The sequence below is a fragment of the Gobio gobio genome (assembly GCF_949357685.1).
Source record: "Gobio gobio genome assembly, chromosome: 8".
NCBI lineage: Eukaryota > Metazoa > Chordata > Actinopteri > Cypriniformes > Gobionidae > Gobio > Gobio gobio.
Genome location: NC_137114.1, coordinates 14,714,914 through 14,737,564, shown reverse-complemented (window position 1 = coordinate 14,737,564; position 22,651 = coordinate 14,714,914).

Below are 22,651 nucleotides of genomic sequence, written 5' to 3'. Positions count from 1 at the left end.
GCATTTTTGCATGATTTTGTAATGCACATATAAGATTAGTAATTCACATACTATAACTGCATATATTATGATCTGCACGTTTTCTATAGCACTTAAAAAAAGGTATAAAACACAACCGATGAGGGTGAGGATGAGGTGTCATGTGATGAGGAAGATGAGGTCATTGTGACGATCCGTCAGGGAGAGATCGAAGATGGAGATGAGGATGAAGATGGATATGATAACTTGATATGCTAACTTGACACGATATATTGATATGATAACTTGACATGATAACTTGATGTGATGGTTTGGTAATACTTGTGTTCCACGATGGTACAATGTTGCCTGAGAGCTGCTGAATTTGAAATGTTACTTTTTATTAAATGTGAAATTTGTAATACATAATAAACTGGATAAATGTCTTTGTTCAGGTGTCTGGTTAAAGAAATCGATGTTTTCAATAAATATATTTATTTTGTCTACATGAAAATGTCAACTGTTTAAATTTGTCCATTGTGGTACAATGTTGCCAATGTTGAGGCAACAAACTTTTAAAATATAAATAAATAAAAAAAATTATGAAAAATTGTATTGCTATTGTTATAGTGTCCTATTTTAAAGGTGAACTATGTAGGATTTTTGCAGTAAAACATCCAGAAATCACTAGACCAGTGTTATATATTTTGTTCAGTTGAGTACTTAGAATATCCCAAATGTTTTCAACTATTTGTAAATCGTGAGAAAATTGCTATTTTAACCAAGGAGCCGGGACGTGTGAGCTATGCGTTTGAGGGAGTCGCCTGTCGATTGCGTCATATCTGCGTCACCCTCGGTCTCCGGTTTTATTCAGTGAAACACTTTACTCTCACTGCATTGTGAACAAGTGTCATAGCAGCCGCTGAGCGAACGTCATAACTTCCTTTTCAACACACTCAGATATATCTAATACGATAAACAGAGCTGCGTTACCTCACACTCAGCACTGGAGAAGAGGAAGTGCCGCCGGCAACTGTGTCATAATAAAAGTCCCGCCGGCGACTATGCCATAATAACAGTCCCGCTCTTCAATCGCTCCTGCGGCCTTGCTCAGCTCCACAACACTCGCTCCTGCTCTGCTTCACTACAGTAATGTTAATAATCGCATCCATGAACATGATTTCTGCCCGAGTCCTATCCTGACTGTTTCCCACCGGCTGTGAGGTGAAGACCACATGTCCCGAGATTCTGCGCTCAAACGTGGCGTCATCAAACTACGCCTTTGTTTTGAACAGGCGACCTCTAGTGGACGGAAAAGTTACATAGTGTAGCTTTAAGCAGGAAAAACACCACAAATAATTTTTTCCACATTGAAATCATATTGCGTACCATAGAGGGAACACTACCTTTCAACCCCAGAGCGAGATAAATGGGACTCAGTAGAAAGATACAAAGAAAACATACAATTCTGGAAAGTAGCCTATATGGCAAGAAAGGAGAGAAACTTTTAGAAATTAAACAGAATATTCATTTATATTGTGCTATTACGCATCTTATGAATGAGTACAGAATCTCCTGATCAAAACACAGGCGAAGAAGATGCAAAAAAACAAGTGATTGTATGTAAGCAGATGCATATGTAAAATAACGTGATCATCAACATTAAACATTATATAAATCAAAACTGGCTAATGTTACTGAATGAAATGTCAATCCAGGATGAGCTATAGGACTGTGCAAGCAGTGGGGGTGTTGATGGACTTGATCTACTCCATCAGTGTTTGATTATTGTTCTGAATCTGATCTGGATGCAGTCTTTGACAAAAATGTGATTTTCTCAGCTTTTTGTTCAAAATGTTGCAGCAATGTTAACTAGAAAAAAAATCCACATAAGAATACATTTTTATTTAAAAATTGAGTCCTGTGGATACAATTTCTGCAACATGTTTCATCCCATTACAACCAGTGATAGGGAAAATGAAACATCTCGTACCAAATCACATGCTTCGCTCTCGGGTACGTCAATCGCTGTCTTTTATAATCAGAGTGTATTTGTGTGGGAAGAGAAATGCATGTTGCCCTTGACCTCCTGATGCTCATCTGCTAGCGTGCATACTGTGACCTCAGCATCCACTGTTATATGCTAAATGTTAAGATGTAGGAGTTAGTATGAGTGTTAGCCTGTAGCTAACAGTTCTTCCATTCCCTTTAATGTTTACCTCATGAGTAGGTCCCCAGACAGGACCGTGGTCTCTTAGTAGATGTGAGACATCTGAGAATGAGCGAGCAAGAGTGGGTGGACCGTCCAAAAGAGTGTGTGGGCACCACTCACAACAAATTACATATTCAGTCAACCACCGCAAGGCAAATGTGTCATCAAAAAGTAAATGTAAATGTAAAATGTCACCCCTGAGGGCCAGTGTGCCTGTCGATAAATGTGAGTTAGCTTTACTGTACAGGCGTGTCAGGTTACAAAAACTGCACAAATGCAAGTCAGGCTTGAGTAATGATGCTCTTGAATAAAACACCTTACACCAGCAGCCTCAAACCCTTGTGGAAAAGAAGTACTTTGAAATAGAGTAATTATTACATAAACAATATACTTTAGAAGAATATACTGAATGTAACACTTCAAATGTATGTTAATTACAATTAAACGAAAATGTAATGCCCCTTTTTACAAGATGTAAAGTAAGTCTCTGATGTCCCCAGAGGTATGTGAAGTTTTAGCTCAAAACCCCACAGGTCATTTTTAAAGCACATTCAAATTGACACCGTTTTTGTATGTGTCCCTTTAAATGCAAATGAGCTGGTGCTCCCGGCCCCCTTTCAAGAAGAGGGCATAGCTTCAAGAGCTCATGCAACAACAAAACAGGGCAATCTCACGCACTGAATATGTCAGAAACTCTCATTAGCGGTGTTCAGCCTTATATGTTCAGTCATCTGTCATCTAGTTTCAGACTGACGGCAGAAGGTCTGGACTCCTTTCTATCAACTGAACCAGTCGGGTCATTCTTCTCTGACCTCACAGATCTGCCACTCACTGGATATTTTACCTTTCAGACTATTCTCTGTAAACCCTAGAGATGGTTGTGTGTTAAAATCCCAGTAGATATGAAATACTAAGACAAGCCCGTCTGGCACCAACAACACTCAACAGTCACCTTTCTTCCCCATTCTGATGCTCAGTTTGAACTTCAGCAATTCATCTTGACCATGTCTACATGCCGTTTTCCCGGTGGGCCGCTGGACAATGTGGGCCGGCCTGTTGCTAATATATATACGTAGCCTAGTCTATATCCTTCCGTCAGCCCAGACGAATGGCCCACACGGCCCACTTGAAGGGAAAAACTCTTTTTAGCCTGATCAGTCTCAATGGTGTAAAAGCGCTCGTCAATGTCAAAAGATATCCAATCAAATCGAAGGAGGCGGGATTTATTGTCAACAGAAACCGAGCAGCTTGAATGCGAGCCGAGGTGAGATAAACAGCTGAACTTGAAGAGTCAATACAGCAATATTTCCCGACTGTTTACGATTTAAAAAAAAGTGAAACAATACACATACATTTCCAGGGACGCAAACTGCTGACCTTTTCCAATTTCTCAGATTGTAATGCCATTTACGTTATTCGACACACAGCAGTTTTCAGCATATCAGAGTGAATGTTTGTATATCTGTTTCCAGACTTTCTTCAGTAATATCAGTCATTTGAAATGGATTCATAAAACTCAAAATATTATTTTCACTAAAACATGGTAAAACTGGCAACTTTCATATTCAAGTATGTCCCGTGAAGGAACGTGTCATATACTAAAATATAAATATAGGCTAGGCTATAATTTGCTAGTTAGTTCACATGCATTATTTTACACACTAGCAATAACAGTTTAAAATAACTTTAAATAATTGAATAAAGAGACTTTTAATAATTAAGACTGTTTTTGATTAAATGTATTTGATTAAAAATACAGTAAAAACATAATATTAAGAAATATGAATACAATTTCTAATAGCTGTTGTGAATATATAGTCAAATGTTTTTTATTCCTGTGATCAAAGCTGAATTTATCATTATTACTCCAGTCTTCAGTGTCACATGACTCTACAGAAATCATTCTAATATGCTGTATTTTTCATTAAAAAAAAACATTCAGGACCAATATATTTTTTAAACTTGAATTTTTAAACAATTGGAGCTCTATTCCATAAAATGACAGATGTCAAACTCCTGAAAGGACAAATAACCACTAGAAAGGCACCATAAAATAGTCCACATTCTGCACTACATACTAAGTCTTAGACCAGAGCATTGCTTTATATGGACTGATTTAATGGTAGGTATTGAACTTTAGTGATATTAAACTTCACTATGGAAAAGATTTTAAAATTATTTATTAATTGCCATGTGCACCAGGAAAGACCAATTATAACCTAAAGTAGTATGCCAGTCATTCATTAATGTTAATGATAAGCATTTCAATAAATGCATTAAATAGCATCTATATTTTTATTAGTAAGTGGTGTTTAAAATGCTCTGTGCATAATGAGCTGGTAAGTTTATGCTGAGATGAAAAACTTTGCTGACCAATTATTTGAAAGTTGAATAGCAAGCTCTTGGTCTATACAGCAGGAACCAATCAGCTGTGTCCTATAGAGAAGTGCTTCCCAACCTTTTTCATGCCATGTGTAACGGAGGCCAGCTAGTAGTTTCTGTGCGAGTAAACCTCACTCCTCTGATCTCAAGAGACGCTCTGGCGACTGACGCTAGGGGTTACAGCCTTCATGCTGGTGGAGTTTGAGTTCCACTTGGAGTGAAAAAATCAATGTTAAGTGGTCTTTTTCCAGAGCTGTATATATATATATGTGTGTGTGTGTGTGTGTGTGTGTGTGTGTGTGTGTGTGTGTGTGTGTGTGTGTGTGTGTGTGTGTGTGTGTGTGTGTGTGTGTGTGTGTGTGTGTGTGTGTGTGTGTGTGTGTGTGTGTGTGTGTGTATATGTGCCTGTCACAGCACAGTGGTTAGGAAACACTGCTATCATGATGTGATTGCGAACAAATTAAGGGTCTGAGCAATCTAGAGTTTCATAACAGAACTTTGTAAATGTAAGCAATATTTCAGAAACGCCTATAAATGAAGTGTAAGACAGTTGTCTTTAGTGTAAATTGAGTGTTTCCATTTTGTGAAAAGGTCTCTTTTATTGAAGAAAGGTCATAACTAGTTTAAATTCAACCTGAAACGACCTTCGAAGCCAATTCTACCAATTTACTTGCGTAATGTGACAAAATAAGTCTAGCAAAGTAAGTAAGTCTTAAGTAAAACAGAATATTCAAAGAGGGGGAACAAATACTTGATTTGATCCACTGGTAATTGATTTAGCCAACAAACCAAGACATTATTTGACCTTATTTAAGAGAACAGAATTTGACTTTGCAGGCGCAGGATACTCAAAAGGTGAACTGTTATATAGGAGAGCTGAGAAAAATATACTATTGATTTCCCTGTTTCATCGTGATTCACTGAAGTGCAGAATATTGGCATTGCTGCCAGAGGAAAAAAAAGGATTTGATTATAAAAAGTTATTTTGAGGACGTAAGTACAAAAGCTGCAAACATCCACGGAAAATGATATCCAAATAGTTTAAAATCAAACTTGGTGTGTGTTGCACATCTAGATTTTTTTAGATGCAAAATACTAAAATAGAAAAAACGTTGTACACAATATACACTGCTAAGCACAAGAGACAATGAGTGTTTTAAGATTATTACAAAAATATATAATATAATATGAACATTTAATAATATTATATTTTAGTATCATATTTCATATAATTTGTAGTAAAATATTTATTAAATATCAATTATATGATATAAAATCTGATTGTTTGGCAGAAATATTGTCCTCTATAGTGCAATAAACATAGTGACCCACAGTTATATGCATTATGTATACCAGTCTTTCTCATTGGACTGCAAAACAATCTAACCTTTCAATGTGCCATCTGTTATGTCATTAGACTTAAACGTCCAATATTGCAGAAAATCCAATTAATTAGTAGATTTCTCAATAAGGCATGACTGACAGCCACCATAACAAGGCACAAGCTCTTTTAACTGATGCATGACTAATGCATGTCAGCAGGCAGGACCGTTGCGATAGCCGAGGCTCTCATCTGAGAAATCACACCACACAATAACAATGATGGCTGCTCCCAGGGTGCTTAACTAGATGTGCTGTCAACAGGCAAGAAAATTCATATCCGAGCATTTTCCTGATGGGCCGTTCGGTTGTCTAGGAGTGTGTTTGGGTAAACAGATGTATGAGCATACTGCGCTGCTAAATCATCATCGTCCACAAATTAGCCCAAAGTAAATGTGAGCCATAAATACTTTTTGAAGGCAAGATTTAATGTGGTGAAAATGTGTTAATTTATTATCAAACGGATGAAACATATAGGGAGATTTCACTAACAACGAATTGCAGCCACTTATTTGCATGTGATGTTTACATTAATTAGCATGCACCTATTAATTAAAGTCATTATGCAAATTAGGCAACTGCCCAAACACGCCCACAAATTAACCTGAACATAATTTGCACAGCCTTGCATTTACATATGCATGGGGCAATACAGTATATTCGGTTTGTTAAAATGAAAATATTAAATACAATGTACAAATTTTTTAAAATATAGTTTTATCTTAGTTTTTGTTTGCTTTATATGTTTTTGTAAAGTCATAATTTTATTATAAGATAATACTGCTTTGATCTGTTCGCAATGGTTACTATAGACCCTTTACACATTTCCGGGTTTCTCAGAGCGGAAGTTGTCAAAGTTGGGTTAAATATTATAGCTGTGAATGAGAGAATTCATTCAATATTTATTTGTGTGCCCATTTGCTCACATAGCAAAAGAAAAACGCTACAGTAGTGATTTCACAACTTTCAAAAAGAGGGAAAAAATAGAGTGAGATTGATAATGGCAGTGAAAAGAGAGAAATATGTTCATTTTTACCATCACTCCCGTAGACGCCATTACTAAACACCCTCACAGCAGTGGTAACTTTTTTATTGTAATTTGATGCAAAAGTAATAAAACAAAAAGTATTAGTGTTATAAATGTACATATATAAAAAAAAAAAAAATGAAAATACAAAAAACGTTGCAGGATTTACAATACTGATGACCGTTAAAACGCGTCATCACAGTCTGTGAAATTTTATATTTACTTGTCACGGCTACACCAGGCTCTCCCTCTACTTCCACCCTCACACATTCACCAGAGTACTAATCACCCATACCTGCACTTCATTCATGGATTATGAGGACTGCACATATACACTTTAAACCCGAATAAGTTGGCAAAACTAAAAAATAATCAAATTAATTGCCGGTTTAATCCCACCGGTCACAATTTTGACCGTGTCATTTTTCTTATTTCTGAAAGCTCTAAAAGTGTTGTTGTTGGCTTTGGGCAATAAATTAAACTTTTAAATGAAAAAAATAGATTGTCTTGATTAAAATGTATCAATGTCATGTGACTAGTGTGTGAGGTCACATGACCAGATCAGTTTAATTCCTGCTTGCACATCTAGACAAAAATGTCTTCCGCAGACTACTAAATAAGTAAAACACCTTAATTGACAGATATAACTATCATATTTTGTACATATATTATTTAAAGGGTCCACTACTGATATATTTTGAGAATTTTTCCTGCATATATATTTTGCTCGTAAGAGGTGTACATTTGTTAACGGTCACAATTGTTTTCAATTGAAAACACAGGTCCCGGCTGCCAATCCCAGCCATCATCCGTCCACTTCCACACAGTTTAAAACTACCAGATGTGTTGGACCTCCCAGACGTGCATGACCCCCCAAGTGTTGTATGTAGCATCAACACCCTTCCCACGCTTGAAAAAGAGGCAACCGAATTAACACCCGCCAGGCAGACCACAAAATGGTGACCCACCCCCCACCTCCCCACCGGTGGGGCACACCAACCGGCTCTCATGAACATCCACCCCATCCTCCAGACAGTTCACCTCTGCATCGCGACCCAACAGTGCACCAGGTAAATGAGCCGCCCCAGCCCGGCATTTCCCATCTGAGCCATTACCAACATGGTCACCCCCAACTGCCTCGCTCTTAAGTGCAGGAATGAAAGAGATGCCGCACACAGCATGCACGTCTAGGAAGTCAAAACACATCCGCAAAAATAATTCAACTGGGATCAACAGCCAAAACTTGTGTTTTCATTTGAAGAATTTGTATGAATTCTGACTATGCCGTTTCCCAGTCACTATTGTGGCCGAATATAAAACCTAATATTGCACTAACTTAACCAACATAAAATCAAAGAGGACATAAAGTTTGTGTATTACGGAGGTCTAAGGAGTATGTACTCAATTTGCAAGAAAATATTCGGGATTAAACAGGTTAACGAAATATTTGAGTAAGCTATTTCATTCATTTAATTTAAAATGATCATGTAATCTCAACAAATATTTTTAGAAGTGGAAACGTGGCTAGCTTTAACTTGCTAATTCAATAAATGGTATATTGCTAATTGGTGACACAATGTGTTGATAGCATTAGCATAGCATATTATGACATTTGCTGAATGAGTACAGCAATATAAAACATAAAATGTAAAGCAGCTCATGCTCCACTCGTCACCAAAATGGTAAAAAAAAAATTGAAACTCTTCTAAACTAGCATAACAAAACATTAAACATTACTAAATCTCCCAATTAACATTAATCTTGCACCAAAACAATACTATAACACTTAATTTTAGCATTTACTCTCCATTTTGAGTGCCATGGCAAAGCATATGTTGGGAAATAGAAATCCCAGCCCAGTTTCAGATAAATTTAAGTTTGTCTAAATTACAAGAAACAAGTTCATAAGGCGCTGTTGGGCGTCCCGGTGTGGGGGTGCGGTTAACGGCTGCGTCCTGACAGAGGAGACCAGGGAAGTACGCGCGTTCCACTGGGGTCTGCTCTGCCAGGAGGCTGGCGACAGAGAGGGATGCGAGTGGCGGGACCCGTGGGTGGCGCGCACTGTCATCACCGGTCTCTGGGTCCTCAGAGACAGGAACATGAGATCTTCCCAAGCGCTGCTAGCCCGGGGGCCAGCAGCGGAAGGATTTTCCCCCGGCCCTCCACCGGGGGAAGGAGAGGCCCTGCTACCATCCCCTGGGAAGAACTGGAACCCATCTCTGAGTTGTCCACCTCCAGCGTGGCGTTTAACCAGTCTGGGGAGCGGACTGGGCGACATCCTCAACCACCTCCACGGCGCGGCCCAGGTTAAGGCGTGTTACGTGTTACAGCCTCAGTCTGCTCTGGGGCGGCCGAGAACTGTTGGGCGCAGTTCCCAGCCGCGCCGCCGAAGAGGCCAGCCTGGGATATGGGTGAGTTGAGGGGGCGGGCCCACTCAACGTCCTCCAAATCACCAGGTAAGGCCAGGTGTTCTCCCGGACCACAGCTGTGGACATCTCCCGACCCAGGGAGCGTGTGGCCACCTTCACCGCCCGGGGGCGGGATCAGTCGCGGCACGCAGCTCAATGAAGAGCCCTGGGTCGGCTCCACCCTTTTGCATGTGCAACGGGGGGGCGGCCTGCCCGTAGCTCTGCAGGACCACGCCACCGAAGTAGACGAGCCCACAGGCTTTGGGAGGGTGCTTAGGACAGCCACACCACGCCACGTCAAGCCCTCTGTGGACACCGTAGTGCGCAACAGAGAGTTCAACAGTGGGGGTGAGGGGGCCCCAGTGTACCCTAGGCCGCGGCCCCATCAAGGGCAGAGAAGGCGGAGGAGGCCACCAAACGATCGCGGGAAGCACGGGGACTTCCAGGACCGCGTGATCTCCTCATGCACCTCGGGAGCGAAAGGCATTGGGGGCGGGGCCCAACAGCTGTCGGGTGCCGTCCCCAAAAACCAATCGCGCAACAGCGAGCACTCGCGACTGGGCGGAGTTCCACACCAGCGCGAGACTCGCGGCTGCCCGAGATAACATGGCTGTCAACCTTAGGTCGGATCAGGCAGCGCTGACACACCCGGAGGCGGAGCACAACTCCTAATCGTCATCCCCAAAGGACTCCAGCCCACCTTGGGATGCGGCGATCGACATCTCACTGCTATCTGGAGCGTGGACGAAACGAACGAGGCGTCAGAGACGGGCCGCTGTTTCAGTCCAACACTCGTGGGTTTAAGCAATGTGCGAGAGGGGGCGTGGCCCGAGGAATGATCGTCGGGGTTCTTAATACCACGGCACCGCACTCAGGTCACCCTGGCCACCAGCCAAAGTACCACCTCACTCGGAGACGGTAGATTGGGGTGTGGCAGAGGGGACTCTCTCTCCTCACGGAGATCACTGAGTCTCGACCGCAACATCGCGATGGTCACGTTCCCGCAGTGGGAACATGACGCATCCACAAACACTGCCCGAACGTGCTGAAGCCCAAACACATCGAGCAGTGAATGTGCCCATAGACAGCAACGGAGATCGATCGCACCCGGAAGTGCACGGGCGAACCGTCTTGAAAAAGACGTGCCACGCGCAAGCTCTTTTTGTGAGAGGAAAGCTCTGCAGAGTGCCGAAGCGCCCAGGGAAACACACACACAGCTGTTGCAGATCACTGCACAGATCAGCAGGCAGGCAGCATGAGATCGCTGGAACGCGCCGTAACACCAACACCCTGGAGAACCGCTGGTCTCGAAGACTGAAGAGAAGACTTCAGAATTCAGGCTTGTAGGAGTGAAGAGATCCTCTTGGCTCCAAAGCAGAAACATAATGCGATGTTGCCAGCGTACTTCCTTATATACCCACGAGGTGGGGCTGAGTTACGCATGCAAATTCCGCATGCCCATGGCATTGGCACTGCCATTGGGCGCTGTTGAATACGAAGAAGAAGATTGGCTTCTAAGCGAAACCCCCATTCGTTAGTCACTAACGTACCCCCATTCACACATACCCGGAAACGGCTAAAAACGCTGCATTCAGCTGCCAGGCCATTAAATGGGGATAAGACACCATAGACCAGTGGCGGCTTTTTTTTGGGGGGGGGGGGGGGGGGGCAGCGTCTTCACTTTTATCTTTTTACACATTCATTTCCCACATATAATTGAATGAGGAAAAAACAAACAAAAAACAAACAGCAACAACATGTTGACTATTTGAACATAAATTTTGCTCTCCTTTCTTTCTGGCCAGCAAATTTCTCTATGGCTCTCTTATTAAAGTCAGTCATCTCAGTAGTGTCATGACGTTTGCATTGTTCAGTCAGATATTTGAGGTCTCTTACCCCGTTGTTGTCCACAAACCTTAAGGACCGACACTTTGAAATAAAAGACAGGGAAAGCAATAAAGGGCATTGTTAACAACACATCCTGTCAGCCACCTACGTTTCTCATAACAAGCGCGTGAAGCTCCGAGTGCAGCTGCGTCCTGTCACTGGCCTGCTGCTGTTGGATTTGTAAATCGCGTTGGTTTCATCGTTCGGGATCCTTTATAATTTTTTTTCTTCCAATGAACGCCTTGTGAAAGAATTTGGTTTAACTGCTGCCATCTCTACGAAAGTGATCATCATAACAAGATTTTGGCGGAGTCCGAGTGACTGTGTCGCCCGCGCACTTTCGCTTTAGTGGCCAAGAGCGGAAAGTTGAATGACAGGTGACGAGAACCAATCAGATTGGATAAAATAACACGCATCCAATTCTGATTCGCCAGGGACGCAGCGACCTGCGTCCGGAGGAGGATCTTTAAAAACCAATTAGAGACCAGCTTCAGGTCACATGCTGCCCGTAGATTTTTGGACTCAGATAGACATCCATTTGCATGAAACATATTGAAGAACATATTAGTTAACCGATCAAAGCCAGTTTTTAATTATTTGCTGAGGCTCTTACTAACAGCCGGCATGTCGTATGAGTAAACTATTTTATTTTTATTTTATTTTTATTTCATTTTTATATCATTTTTGTATACATGTATATTTCTGGAATTTTGATGGGGGCGGCGCCCCAGCGCCCTCTATTGACCAGCCGCCACTGCTATAGACTGAACATGTAATACACATGTCCATGACGTCATTGTTTTCACAGATTCATGTTTTTGTTGTTCACACGGAGACAGTTTTCAAAAACTTTTTAACGTTTTAAACTTTTAAACGTTTTTAGGCACCCAAAACGGCATTGTCGTGTAAATGAACGGCCAAATGCGTAAAAAGTTTTACGCTTTTAATTGAAAATGGTGTTGTGTAAACAGCCCCTAAGGGTATGTTTTTCAACTGAAAACGGCTAACTTTTTATGCGTAAAGGCCATTCATTTACACAACAACAGCGTTTTGGGTGCCAAAAACCGCAAGCTTTTAAAAACAGGAGTTTCAAAGTGCAAGATTTTGAAAACAATACCATTACGTCTCCATATAAACAAATGTAAATTTGTGAAAGCGATGATATCATACACATATGTCTTACAGGTTGATGCATGCATATTACTAGAGATTGTCTTATTATAGGGAGATGAGAGGGTCTTTATCTCTTACCATTGGAGAAAGCGTAACGACTAACTTGGATCACCTCTCAGCCTATCATGTAATTGGCAATGCCCGCCGTTCAGTTTTTTGACAGTCATTTACAGTTTACGTTAATCACTTTCTTGTGGATTATTAGCGTGCTGGTCTTGTGAATAAATGTTCTATATTTGATGTAATATCGCTAGTAAAGGTACAGTAGGACTGCATTATTTGTGGAAAATGTTTTACTGAGCGGTGATACCACATTTAAGAGTACGCTAAACTTCACTGTATTCATTAATTATATGTATTGTTTTACCTTCATTCATTAAAAAGTGTTATATCATCATCATTAGGCACACAGCAGTCATAAATCATTATAATACAAGACTAACTTGGTAGCGAAATAATACTTATTTTTTATTTCATTAAACAACATACAATATAACACAATAATTAAATCATTAATTTTCTCTTTATTCTTTTAAATTCATAATATCAGCATCATGTGCATACGTGCAGTTATATTAGTCATTAGTCTTATCATAACTGGTAAAAACTGAAAGCCAAATAAAGGAAACATCTGTATTTTCTACTTTCTTTTTTTTAGACAATATCACTCAATATTACTGTGAAATACTATGGTAATGCCGTAAATGAGTCTTACCTGTCATAACATGCCCTTCTCTGCCTTCTCTTATAAAATAACATTTTTATCATAGTAAAGTCTACATATTGTTCCCAACAAACAAATTTAGTATTGTTTGGCATAAAACATGTTGAAGATTAGTGGACAGGCAGTCGATTCATTAAATGATAAGCTGTTTCCTCACAAAAGCGGTTTATTCAGTGAAGTGAAGCCTCTTCTCCATTGACTTCCATAAAAAAAAAACAGCCTCTGATCTCCTTTCCATTAGCCGTTAAGCTTTTTTGGCTAATGGTTGCAGGCTTGTTATCTAGTGGCTTTGGTATTACGTCTTCGCGGGGTGTTTTTTTGACAAAGTGACATCGCCAACTACTGGCCTGGCATGCATAATACAGCCTTTAGTTATTTTAACAGATCCGTGCGAAGGGGGAACGTTTTGACAATGTTGTTGTCTGTTTTCAGTAGATTGTTGTCGTGTAAACATACCCTTACTTAGTCTTTGCGTGATCTAGTTGTGTTTACCCACATTAATTCTCCTTGTTGTCCGTGCTTTTTCCCTTTCAAGACCACCAGTCATCTCTAAACCTCCAGCATTGGAGGAGGTGATGGAGGAAGAATTACTTCTGTTCAAAATCACTTGGCACAGAGTCCGGTGTTTCAAGTCTGGTGCTCCAGCAACATGGAGGCTACTCCTTGCTCCCTCTTATTGGCCAAGGAGGCAACCCTTCTTTCCTTTGACTCTGCCAGGTAGCCAGTTCCTTCCTCCATCGTATTGATCATGGAGGCCACCCTTCTCTCCTTCGTCTCAGCCACCAAGGTTGTTCCCTTATCTTGGGATGCAGTTTTATCCACTGTTGTGTAATTAGAGGAAAAGGCTTCTAAGCGGGCGTTAAATATAACATTGGGGTGTGGGCTAGTGGTGGGTGGAAGTGGTAAAATGAGAATAATTTTTGTATTCCTTATTAAATGTGCAAAAAAGAATACGATTGTTAATTGTAGGAAGAGCATCCTATTGATGTCATTTGTTTAGAATTGTTATTTTAAAGGCACAGGATTTCTGGATTAAAATATTCAAAAAACACTAAAACAGTGTTATATATTTTGTGGACTTTTTAATGTTTTATGTATAGGCTACTGTTACTATACTGTTTTATTCATACTGTTTTTATTTCTATGTTCAATTTGTGGAAAGGAGTTCAATTAGAAGGTCACACACAGCCTCAATCAGAAGCTCATTGTTCAGTAAGGTCTGAAGAGACTTGTGCGAAATCCTACTGGAGAGAAGCCAGTCAGTTGAGTTTGTGGCAAAACCTTTTACAGTGCTTGTATATTGTTGTCTTTCAATGCATATGATAATTTATACTCAGAAAGTAGAACTGAAATGACATTCATTACAAGATGAATAAATATTTAAAACATTTCAAAATGTAGCTGCAGACTATTTTTCCAGTCATGAATTTTGTCATTGACGATTTCTTCAATGCTGTGCAAAAATCTTGTCTCGTCTCGTGAACCCAATATTGTGTCTCGTCTCATCTCATCTCATGACACCCCTAGTAATAAGTGTAAACATAATATTAAATTTCACTTAATTAAATTTTATATTTAACTTGTTTGCAATGGATCCTCTAAGACACCTGTCATCGGGAGGTCTCCTGTACTTGTGAAACCGTAATTAACATGACGTAATTGCTCTTAACTAACATACAAGTTTAAGAACATAAAAATACTTTAAAGTATTAGTTCACTTTAAAATGAAAATTTCCTGATAATTTACTCACCCCAGTCTCATCCAAGATGTTCATGTCTTTCTTTCTTAAGTCGAAAAGAAATTAAGTTTTTGAGGAAAACATTCCAGGATTTTTCTTTGCATAATAAAGAAAACTTCAATTGCAACCAAGGGGTTGAAGGTCCAAATCAATGCAGTTTCAAAGGGCTTCAGAGGCTCTGCACGATCCCAGCTGAGGAATAGGATCTTATCTAGCGAAACCATCTGTCATTTTCAAGAATTTTTTTTACATTTATATACTTTTTAACCTAAATTGCTCATCTTGCGCTTCTCTGCGACGTGCCACGGATTGCGTAATCACTTCGGAAAGGTCATGCTAGACGTAGGCAGAAGTACCGCCCCAAGCGAACGTGCGAGGACTAATACAAACGGCCTTTACAAGAAAAAAACTAAATCTACAACTTCAAAATCTTCCGACATCGTTGTTTAACCTTTTTTTGCTACAGGATGTTTGTATTAGTCTTCGCACAAGCGCTTTGTAAACACGGAGGCAGTACTTTTGCCTACGTCTAGTGTGACCTTTCTGACGTGATTACGTTTTTTAGAAAATGACAGATGGTTTTGCTAGAGAAGACCCTATTCCTCAGCTGGGATCATGCAGAGCCTCTGGAGCACTGTAACAGTAATGATTCAATCATTCATCTGGCAGGAAGGCCAAAGACTGAACACCTCACAGCCCTCGTGACTTTTCTAATCAAATCATGCTTAAACAAAGGGCCTGTGTGTTGATGTAATCATCTACGCTGAGTAGATCCGAGGCGTCATCGTGTAGCCGCAAGAGATTGGAGCGTTGAACTCTTTGGGCGTCGGCCATCCCCTCTATAAGAACAGGAGCGACCATCAACTCTTCGCATTTTCGCCACCACAAGGAACGGACCTCTTGGCATTTCGCCATGGAGGGGAAGACCAACCCTGGTCTTCCTGACCCTGAGAGAAGGCCTCCCCGCACGGAGAGAGAAACCGGCAGACTTCTGGAGCGACTTTCCTAAACTTCAAAGAAATTCTCCTGGGTCCTTAGCGAACTTCCCCGACGATTCGAACTCAGACACTTACACGAGAAGCCGTAGTAATGCAAGTATTCTATTTCACAATCAAACTGCTTGGAAAAGGTTGTCTGAATTATTCCCGTTCACGGGACTATGAATTTCTTGAGGGCTCTTGTGAAATTGTGGTAAAGCTGTCTCTCTCTCTCTCTCTGTCTTCTCTCTCTCTCTCTCTCTCTCTCTCTCTCTCTCTCTCTCTCTCTCTCTCTCTCTCTCTCCCTTGTTAATTCTCTCTTCCCATCATTCTTCTTCCCTTTATATTATTCGTTAAGTTTCATGTTTCCTTGTTTGTACCATATTGTTTGTTTTCACCTACATATATATGCATATTTCCCCCGTATGAATCGTAGCTTTGTAAACTGTAGTTGTTTTATTAAAACCCAATGATTGCATTGAAGTGAATCCTTATTGTTTTGCTCACAAATATCGAAGTCAACGAGACGTAAGATTTTAGCTACCCATTTAAGCTTGATTTTCCTGTATTACTACTTCAGAAATACAAATTGTACAAACATAAGAAATATTATTTGTCCTGATCAAGCAGATTAATGTTTCTTAAGGTTTGTAAGATTGATAATTGATGAAGAAATCAATTTGGATAAAGATTACTTTTAAATGATTAAAGGTTCCGTTATACGTAATATTGTCTGTACAACAAGAAAATCATATTCATAGACTCATGAATATTTCTACCATTTGAATTAATTATTCCCCGAAACTCATTGTTGTTACACCCTTTGAAACTGCATTGATTTGGACCTTCAACATTTTGGTTGCCATTGAAGTCTATTATATGGAAAGAAATCCTGAAATGTTTTCCTCAAAAAACTTAATTTCTTTTCCACTGAAGAAAGAAAGACATCCGAGAACATTTTGGATGACATGGGTGTGACTGAGGCCCCGTCCACACGAAGCCAGAGCTTTCCCTATCCAATCTTCCTCGTTTCAACGAAATACTAGCGTACACCCGAGAGCATGAAAATGGCTCAAAACGATGTAGTATACATGCCAGGCCAGTATGTGGCGCTGTAATTCTGCCACAGAAATACACTAAAAACGGAGAAGAAGAGTTGTGGCTTGTCGGAGGTGAGGCAAAATCTCATAATAAAAGAACATTAAATAAATGTGCTACTTGCCAGATGTGTTTTATTAACGCCTACAACCTACCCCAACCCTAAACCTACCCTTACAATAATGCAAATACAGTAATTAAACGACGCAGTATTGATGTGCGCATGCCCAGTGCCCGTAGTTGATACGGTAACGGTAGTTGAAACGCTGATACTATACAAAAGTTTAACGTATACAGCTAAACGTGTCTCCGTGTGGACAGGGCCTGAATTGTGAACTAATCCTTTAAAACAATTGCAAAACGGTTTTTAAACAAGGTAACGTTAGCTTGAAATATGTTAACAAGGTAGGCAACGCTGGTTGGCAACACTAATCACGAAATGTGTCCTTCTCCTACGTCATGGGCATGGCCATAGTAGACATTGTCCGTCCCCCCTCCAGTTTCATCTGATACACCCTGGTTCTCAACACTACTGGTTACTTTGTGGTTGTATCTCGGCCAGCCTCATCATAGCCCCATGTTTGGCTGGCTCTGCCAAGGCTCCTTGCTCTGCTAGCACCGCTATGGTCCCCAGCTCCTTTTTTCTTCTGTCCTTCCAACCCCTCCGGTCACGCCCCAGTCCGCCTCATCTGACACACCCAATTCAATTCTTGCAGTCGATACTAATGAGCTGATTATTTGAAATAGGTGTCAGATGAGGGAGACATAAACTGTGCAGTGGTGTGTGTCCCCAGGATAGGTTTGAGAAGCACAGAAGTAATACCATAGGAAAAACTGACATAGTTTAGTGTATTCATCTCTCAGTGTTTTGAGGAACAATTGAACAATGGATAGATAACCTCAGACAAAACGAAATGAAATGAATTTGCATGGTGGAGAGAGATAAGGACAATCCAGCAGGACAGAATTTACCAAAGCAGAGCCCAGATAAATTGAAAACGGTGGTGGATGACTGACTGGCCACATACACACCACTACAGCTGTCCTTATTTACTCACTCTCATATTGTTTTAAACCCATATGCTGTTATTTTATTCTAGGAAAAACAAAAAAAGAATTTCTGATCACGCACCGAAGGGGAGGAAAAAACACTAAAAGTATCATAAAAGCCATACAATAACTTTGAAATGAAAATAACTGAAATGTATTCACTGAAAATCTTCCTCTCTGCAGCAGGTGTCTAATCGGTTTCAATATGTTCAAACCAAGCCTGCCGCACTCGTGTTAAAAACTGAAGCCAAAACGTCTCGATCGCCCCCAGGTGGTTGGTCCCAGTATAGGTCATGACCCCCGCCCCTCCGTGTATTCTAATGGACGCAAGACAAACTAAACAATCAAATTACACTTCACATAATTTTTTCCCAAAGTTGGTTTCTATCAGTGTGTGTGTGTGTGTGTGTGTGTGTGTGTGTGTGTGTGTGTGTGTGTGTGTGTGTGTGTGTGTGTGTGTGTGTGTGTGTGTGTGTGTGTGTGTGTGTGTGTGTGTGTGTGTGTGTGTGTGTGTGTGTGTGTGTGTGTGTGTGTGTGTGTGAAATTGAGTAAAGTATATAGAGTGTAAAGTAATTGTCCCCTTACTAAAAAACTAAAGAAACATCACTTTCAACAGCTTGAAAGTATAGACAGTACATATCATCTTCATGGACTGAGCCAGATTTTGCTTGATGTTACTCCACTCTTCCACCAAGACACTTGCACGTTCTTGAACACGTCTTGAACACAGGGGACATATGGTTACATGTGGTTTGACACTAAAGGTCTCTTTCTAAGTTATTAGAACTGTGACTTTAATTGACTAGCGCCTGTAAACTGCTGTAAGGACTGTTCCTCAAGTGCATGTGCAATAATTGTTTATGGATCTTTCCAATAAAGATCTGTAAAGCTTAATTGGATTTGACTCTATGGGCAACATCTTAGCGTGACTGTGTCTGAAGCATGTGTGTAACTATTCCAATCCTTATTGGCACAATGGCAGCTTGTGATGCATGACGCAAACCGTGGAAGCAATAAACCCCATCCAGGCTATAAGACCTTATAATTATGTGTGGGGACCAGCCCAGCCCGCAGAAATCATGTACTTATTGGAGGGAAACAGTAAAACTTTTGAAGCCGGTCTGTTTTTTAAGCTGGGGAGTCCCGCCTGGGTGAACCAAAGCAAACCAGCAGGTGGTCAGTCTTACGCCACTGAGCAGTCCGGTGTACGTAAGTCTTAAGAGACCTAACCGGCCCTAACCCTAAGCAAATTAAAGGGTAAGTTCACCCAAAAATGTAAATTCTGTCATTAATTACTTACCCTCATGTCGTTCGACACCCATAAGACCTCCGTTCATCTTCAGAACACAAATGAAGATATTTTAGTTGAAATCCGATGGCTCAGAAAGGCCTCCATTGGCACAATGCACTTTACACTCTCAAGACCCATAAAAGTTACTAAAGACGTCGTTACAAAGTCCATCTCACTACAGTGGTTCTACAATCATTTTATGAAGCGACAAGAATAGTTTTTGTGCGCAAAAAAAACCTAAATAACGACTTATATAGTGATGACCGATTTCATAACACCGCATCATGAAGCTTCGAAGCGTTATGAATTGCCACAGCCTGCAAGTCTCCTTCTTACGGGACGTAATCACCAACAGAAAAGCCATCTTTAAAGTTAGGAACATCTCCGAAGTCGAGTCCATGAGCTCAAAGGTTTCCTGGGACCATTGCCAAATCACAGGCTGGAACTCTTACGTGGACCGCAGGCCTAGTAAGCCTCCCTCAAAGTACCATGAAGGAAAGGGGTTATCAGATGGTGTCACCCAAAAAGACCCATCACCTAATGGTGAGTGGAAGGCATCTATGTACTCTGCTCACTCTGGAAGCTGCCCCTGGGGCCTGGAACCGGCATGGTATGAACCTTTCAAACGCCGCTGACTGTCGCTTAGCCTTCTGGGAACCTCTCAACAACCAAACTGACTGCGACGCCAAAGAGGCCAGAAGGAGACAGCCAAGAGAAATGATTTATCATTCTCTTTTATCCCTTAAAATTTCAGCCAAAGATGTCTCTCTTTAGAAACCAGTGCTGACATGGAGCGGCCAATGGCACGGGTTGTCTCCTTGGTGGCCCGGACAGACAACGCTGCTTTGTTCCGGGTATCCTTTACAGCTTCCGCAGTCATGCATCACTGGAATCAGGATTGGAATAGTTGCACACATGCTTCAGACACAATCACACTGAGGCATTTCCCATAGTGTTCCCTCGAAAGGGAAATATCTTTCAAATACATTATCCTGAAAAGGTTTCTTTTTTAAGTTCATATTATATTTAACATTAAGTATTGATAATATTTAATATCAATCCAAAATATTTATTTTCCCAAAGATAAAAACCTTCTGGTAAATATAAAACATTTTTGGACTTTTTACAATGTCATTGCATCATAAACTAAAGCTAAATTATAACAGTGGTTCCCACTCTTTTGTTGCATCTCACTCTTTTCAGTGTCTTCAGCTTGTTTTTGTGTAAAAAAAAAATTGTGCCAAGTTAAAATAGTTAAATTATTTATAGATAAATTAATAGGTAGTTGCCCTAAATGAACGTGTTAATTGCCAAAAATGAAGAGATTCTATTAAGAGTAATTCACATCAAATCTCTGTAACACCTTCTTTTGACAGGGATCCTATAATGCCCCAGTTATTTGAACACATCTGGAGCAATTTTCAGGTTATCCTGAGACTGGATTTTACTCCCATGTCAGAAACGTTAAAGACTGCCCCATTTTGTTCATAAAAAAAAAGAGGAAGAAAAAAAAGGAAATTTGATCTGGTAAAAAGTGCAGTCTATTATGTCATCAGGAAATCTAATAAAACCTGGTGCTCATGGACAACAGCCAAATCTAGTCTGACAGGAAGAAAGCATGTCTCTGATGTCCCTGCTGGCCTTCACCATGTTCAGATAAGTGGCCTATCTCACAGCCATCACCTGTATTAGCCACTCTTCATGATTAAACGCCACCAAACTTCCACATTTCATTTTTAATGCCGACCTTACAAATGCATTGCTATATCTAACTGTTTTCTTTACTTATTTCACCACTAAAGGAACTTTTAGTCAAGAGAGGAATTGATCTTATGGTTCATGGGCAGATGAAGATTTCACATTTGACTTGGTTCAGACAAGCAGCAAAAAAGAATTTTCTGTAAATAATTTAAAAAAAGAAAAAAAAACATACAAAGCTAACATTTTAGATTAGGGAATACCATATGCATATTACTGGCATATTGGCTGCTTATTAGTACATATTATAAAGCACATATTAATGCCTTTTTCTGCATGAACATATTCAAGATCCCTTAACCCCGTCCCTACCCCATACCTAACCATACCTACAACAACCTTACTTACTATCAATAAGGAGTTTATTGAGGGGAAAAAATGGTTAAAGGTCCTGTTCTTCGTGATCCCATTTTTCAAACTTTAGTTAGTGTGTAATGTTGCTGTTAGAGCATAAATAATACCTGTAAAATTATAAAGCTCAAAGTTCAATGCCAAGCGAGATATTTTATTTAACAGAAGTTCCCTTTCAAAGCCTACAGCGAACGGCCGGTTTGGACTACATCCATGTACATCCTGCTTTAATGACGTCAGTAGAACAGTTTGTCGACTAACCTCCGCCCACAAGAATATGCAAAAAAGGGGGCGTGGTCTTGTTGCTCCCTCGTGGAGAAGAGGAAGTGTTGCGTTCGGTTGCGTTTGTTGCCATGTCGTCGAGACGCTGTTATTTTCATCCCGGAGTCAAATCACCTTTGTTTGGCTTTCCCAGGGACGCTGTACTTAGAGATCATTGAGCGCATGCATCCCCGTTATGGTGAGAGGCGTGACCTTTCCGGGCAACTTGCGCTAAGCTGCTGTCGAATCACAACACGGGAACCGCTGGCACAATCAGAACTCGTTACGTATTTCTGAAGGAGGGACTTCATAGAACAGGGAAATCTTTCAAGCCGTTTTGAGGACAGTGAAAACAGCGGTATACAGATAAGTAATGTACTAATGTAAAAATACAATACAATACAATAAAATGAAGTCTCAATTACAAACCCACTCCAAACCACACCCATTTGTGTTTTGAAATCCAATTATAATGCATTTTTTGCAGAATGCATCTCAGTCTGAATGACCATATAGAATTTCAGGGATTTTTTAAAATATTTTTTATGCAATACACTATTTTTTGCTCTGTCTCTTTATATATTGAACTACATATGTGACATTTACTATGTAGTCAACAGGAGTAACTAGTTGCATGTAACCAGATTATGTAATTTAATTACAAAAGAAATGTAACTGTAATCAGTTACAGTTACTGTGAAAAAATGTGTAATTAAATTACAGTTCCCTTTCGTTCAGTCACTACGACGTAACGTTAGTGACTAACGAATGGGGGTTTCGCTTAGAAGCCTATCAACTTCGAGTTTTGAGAAAACGCCCAATGGCGTGCCAATGCCATGGGGCATGCGGAATTTGCATACGCAGCTCCGCCTCACTGCGTGAGTATATAAGGAAGTACGAGGCAATATCGCATTATGTTTCTGCTTTCGGAGCCAAGAGTACCTACCTCTTCACTCCTTCAGCCTTCTGAGACTC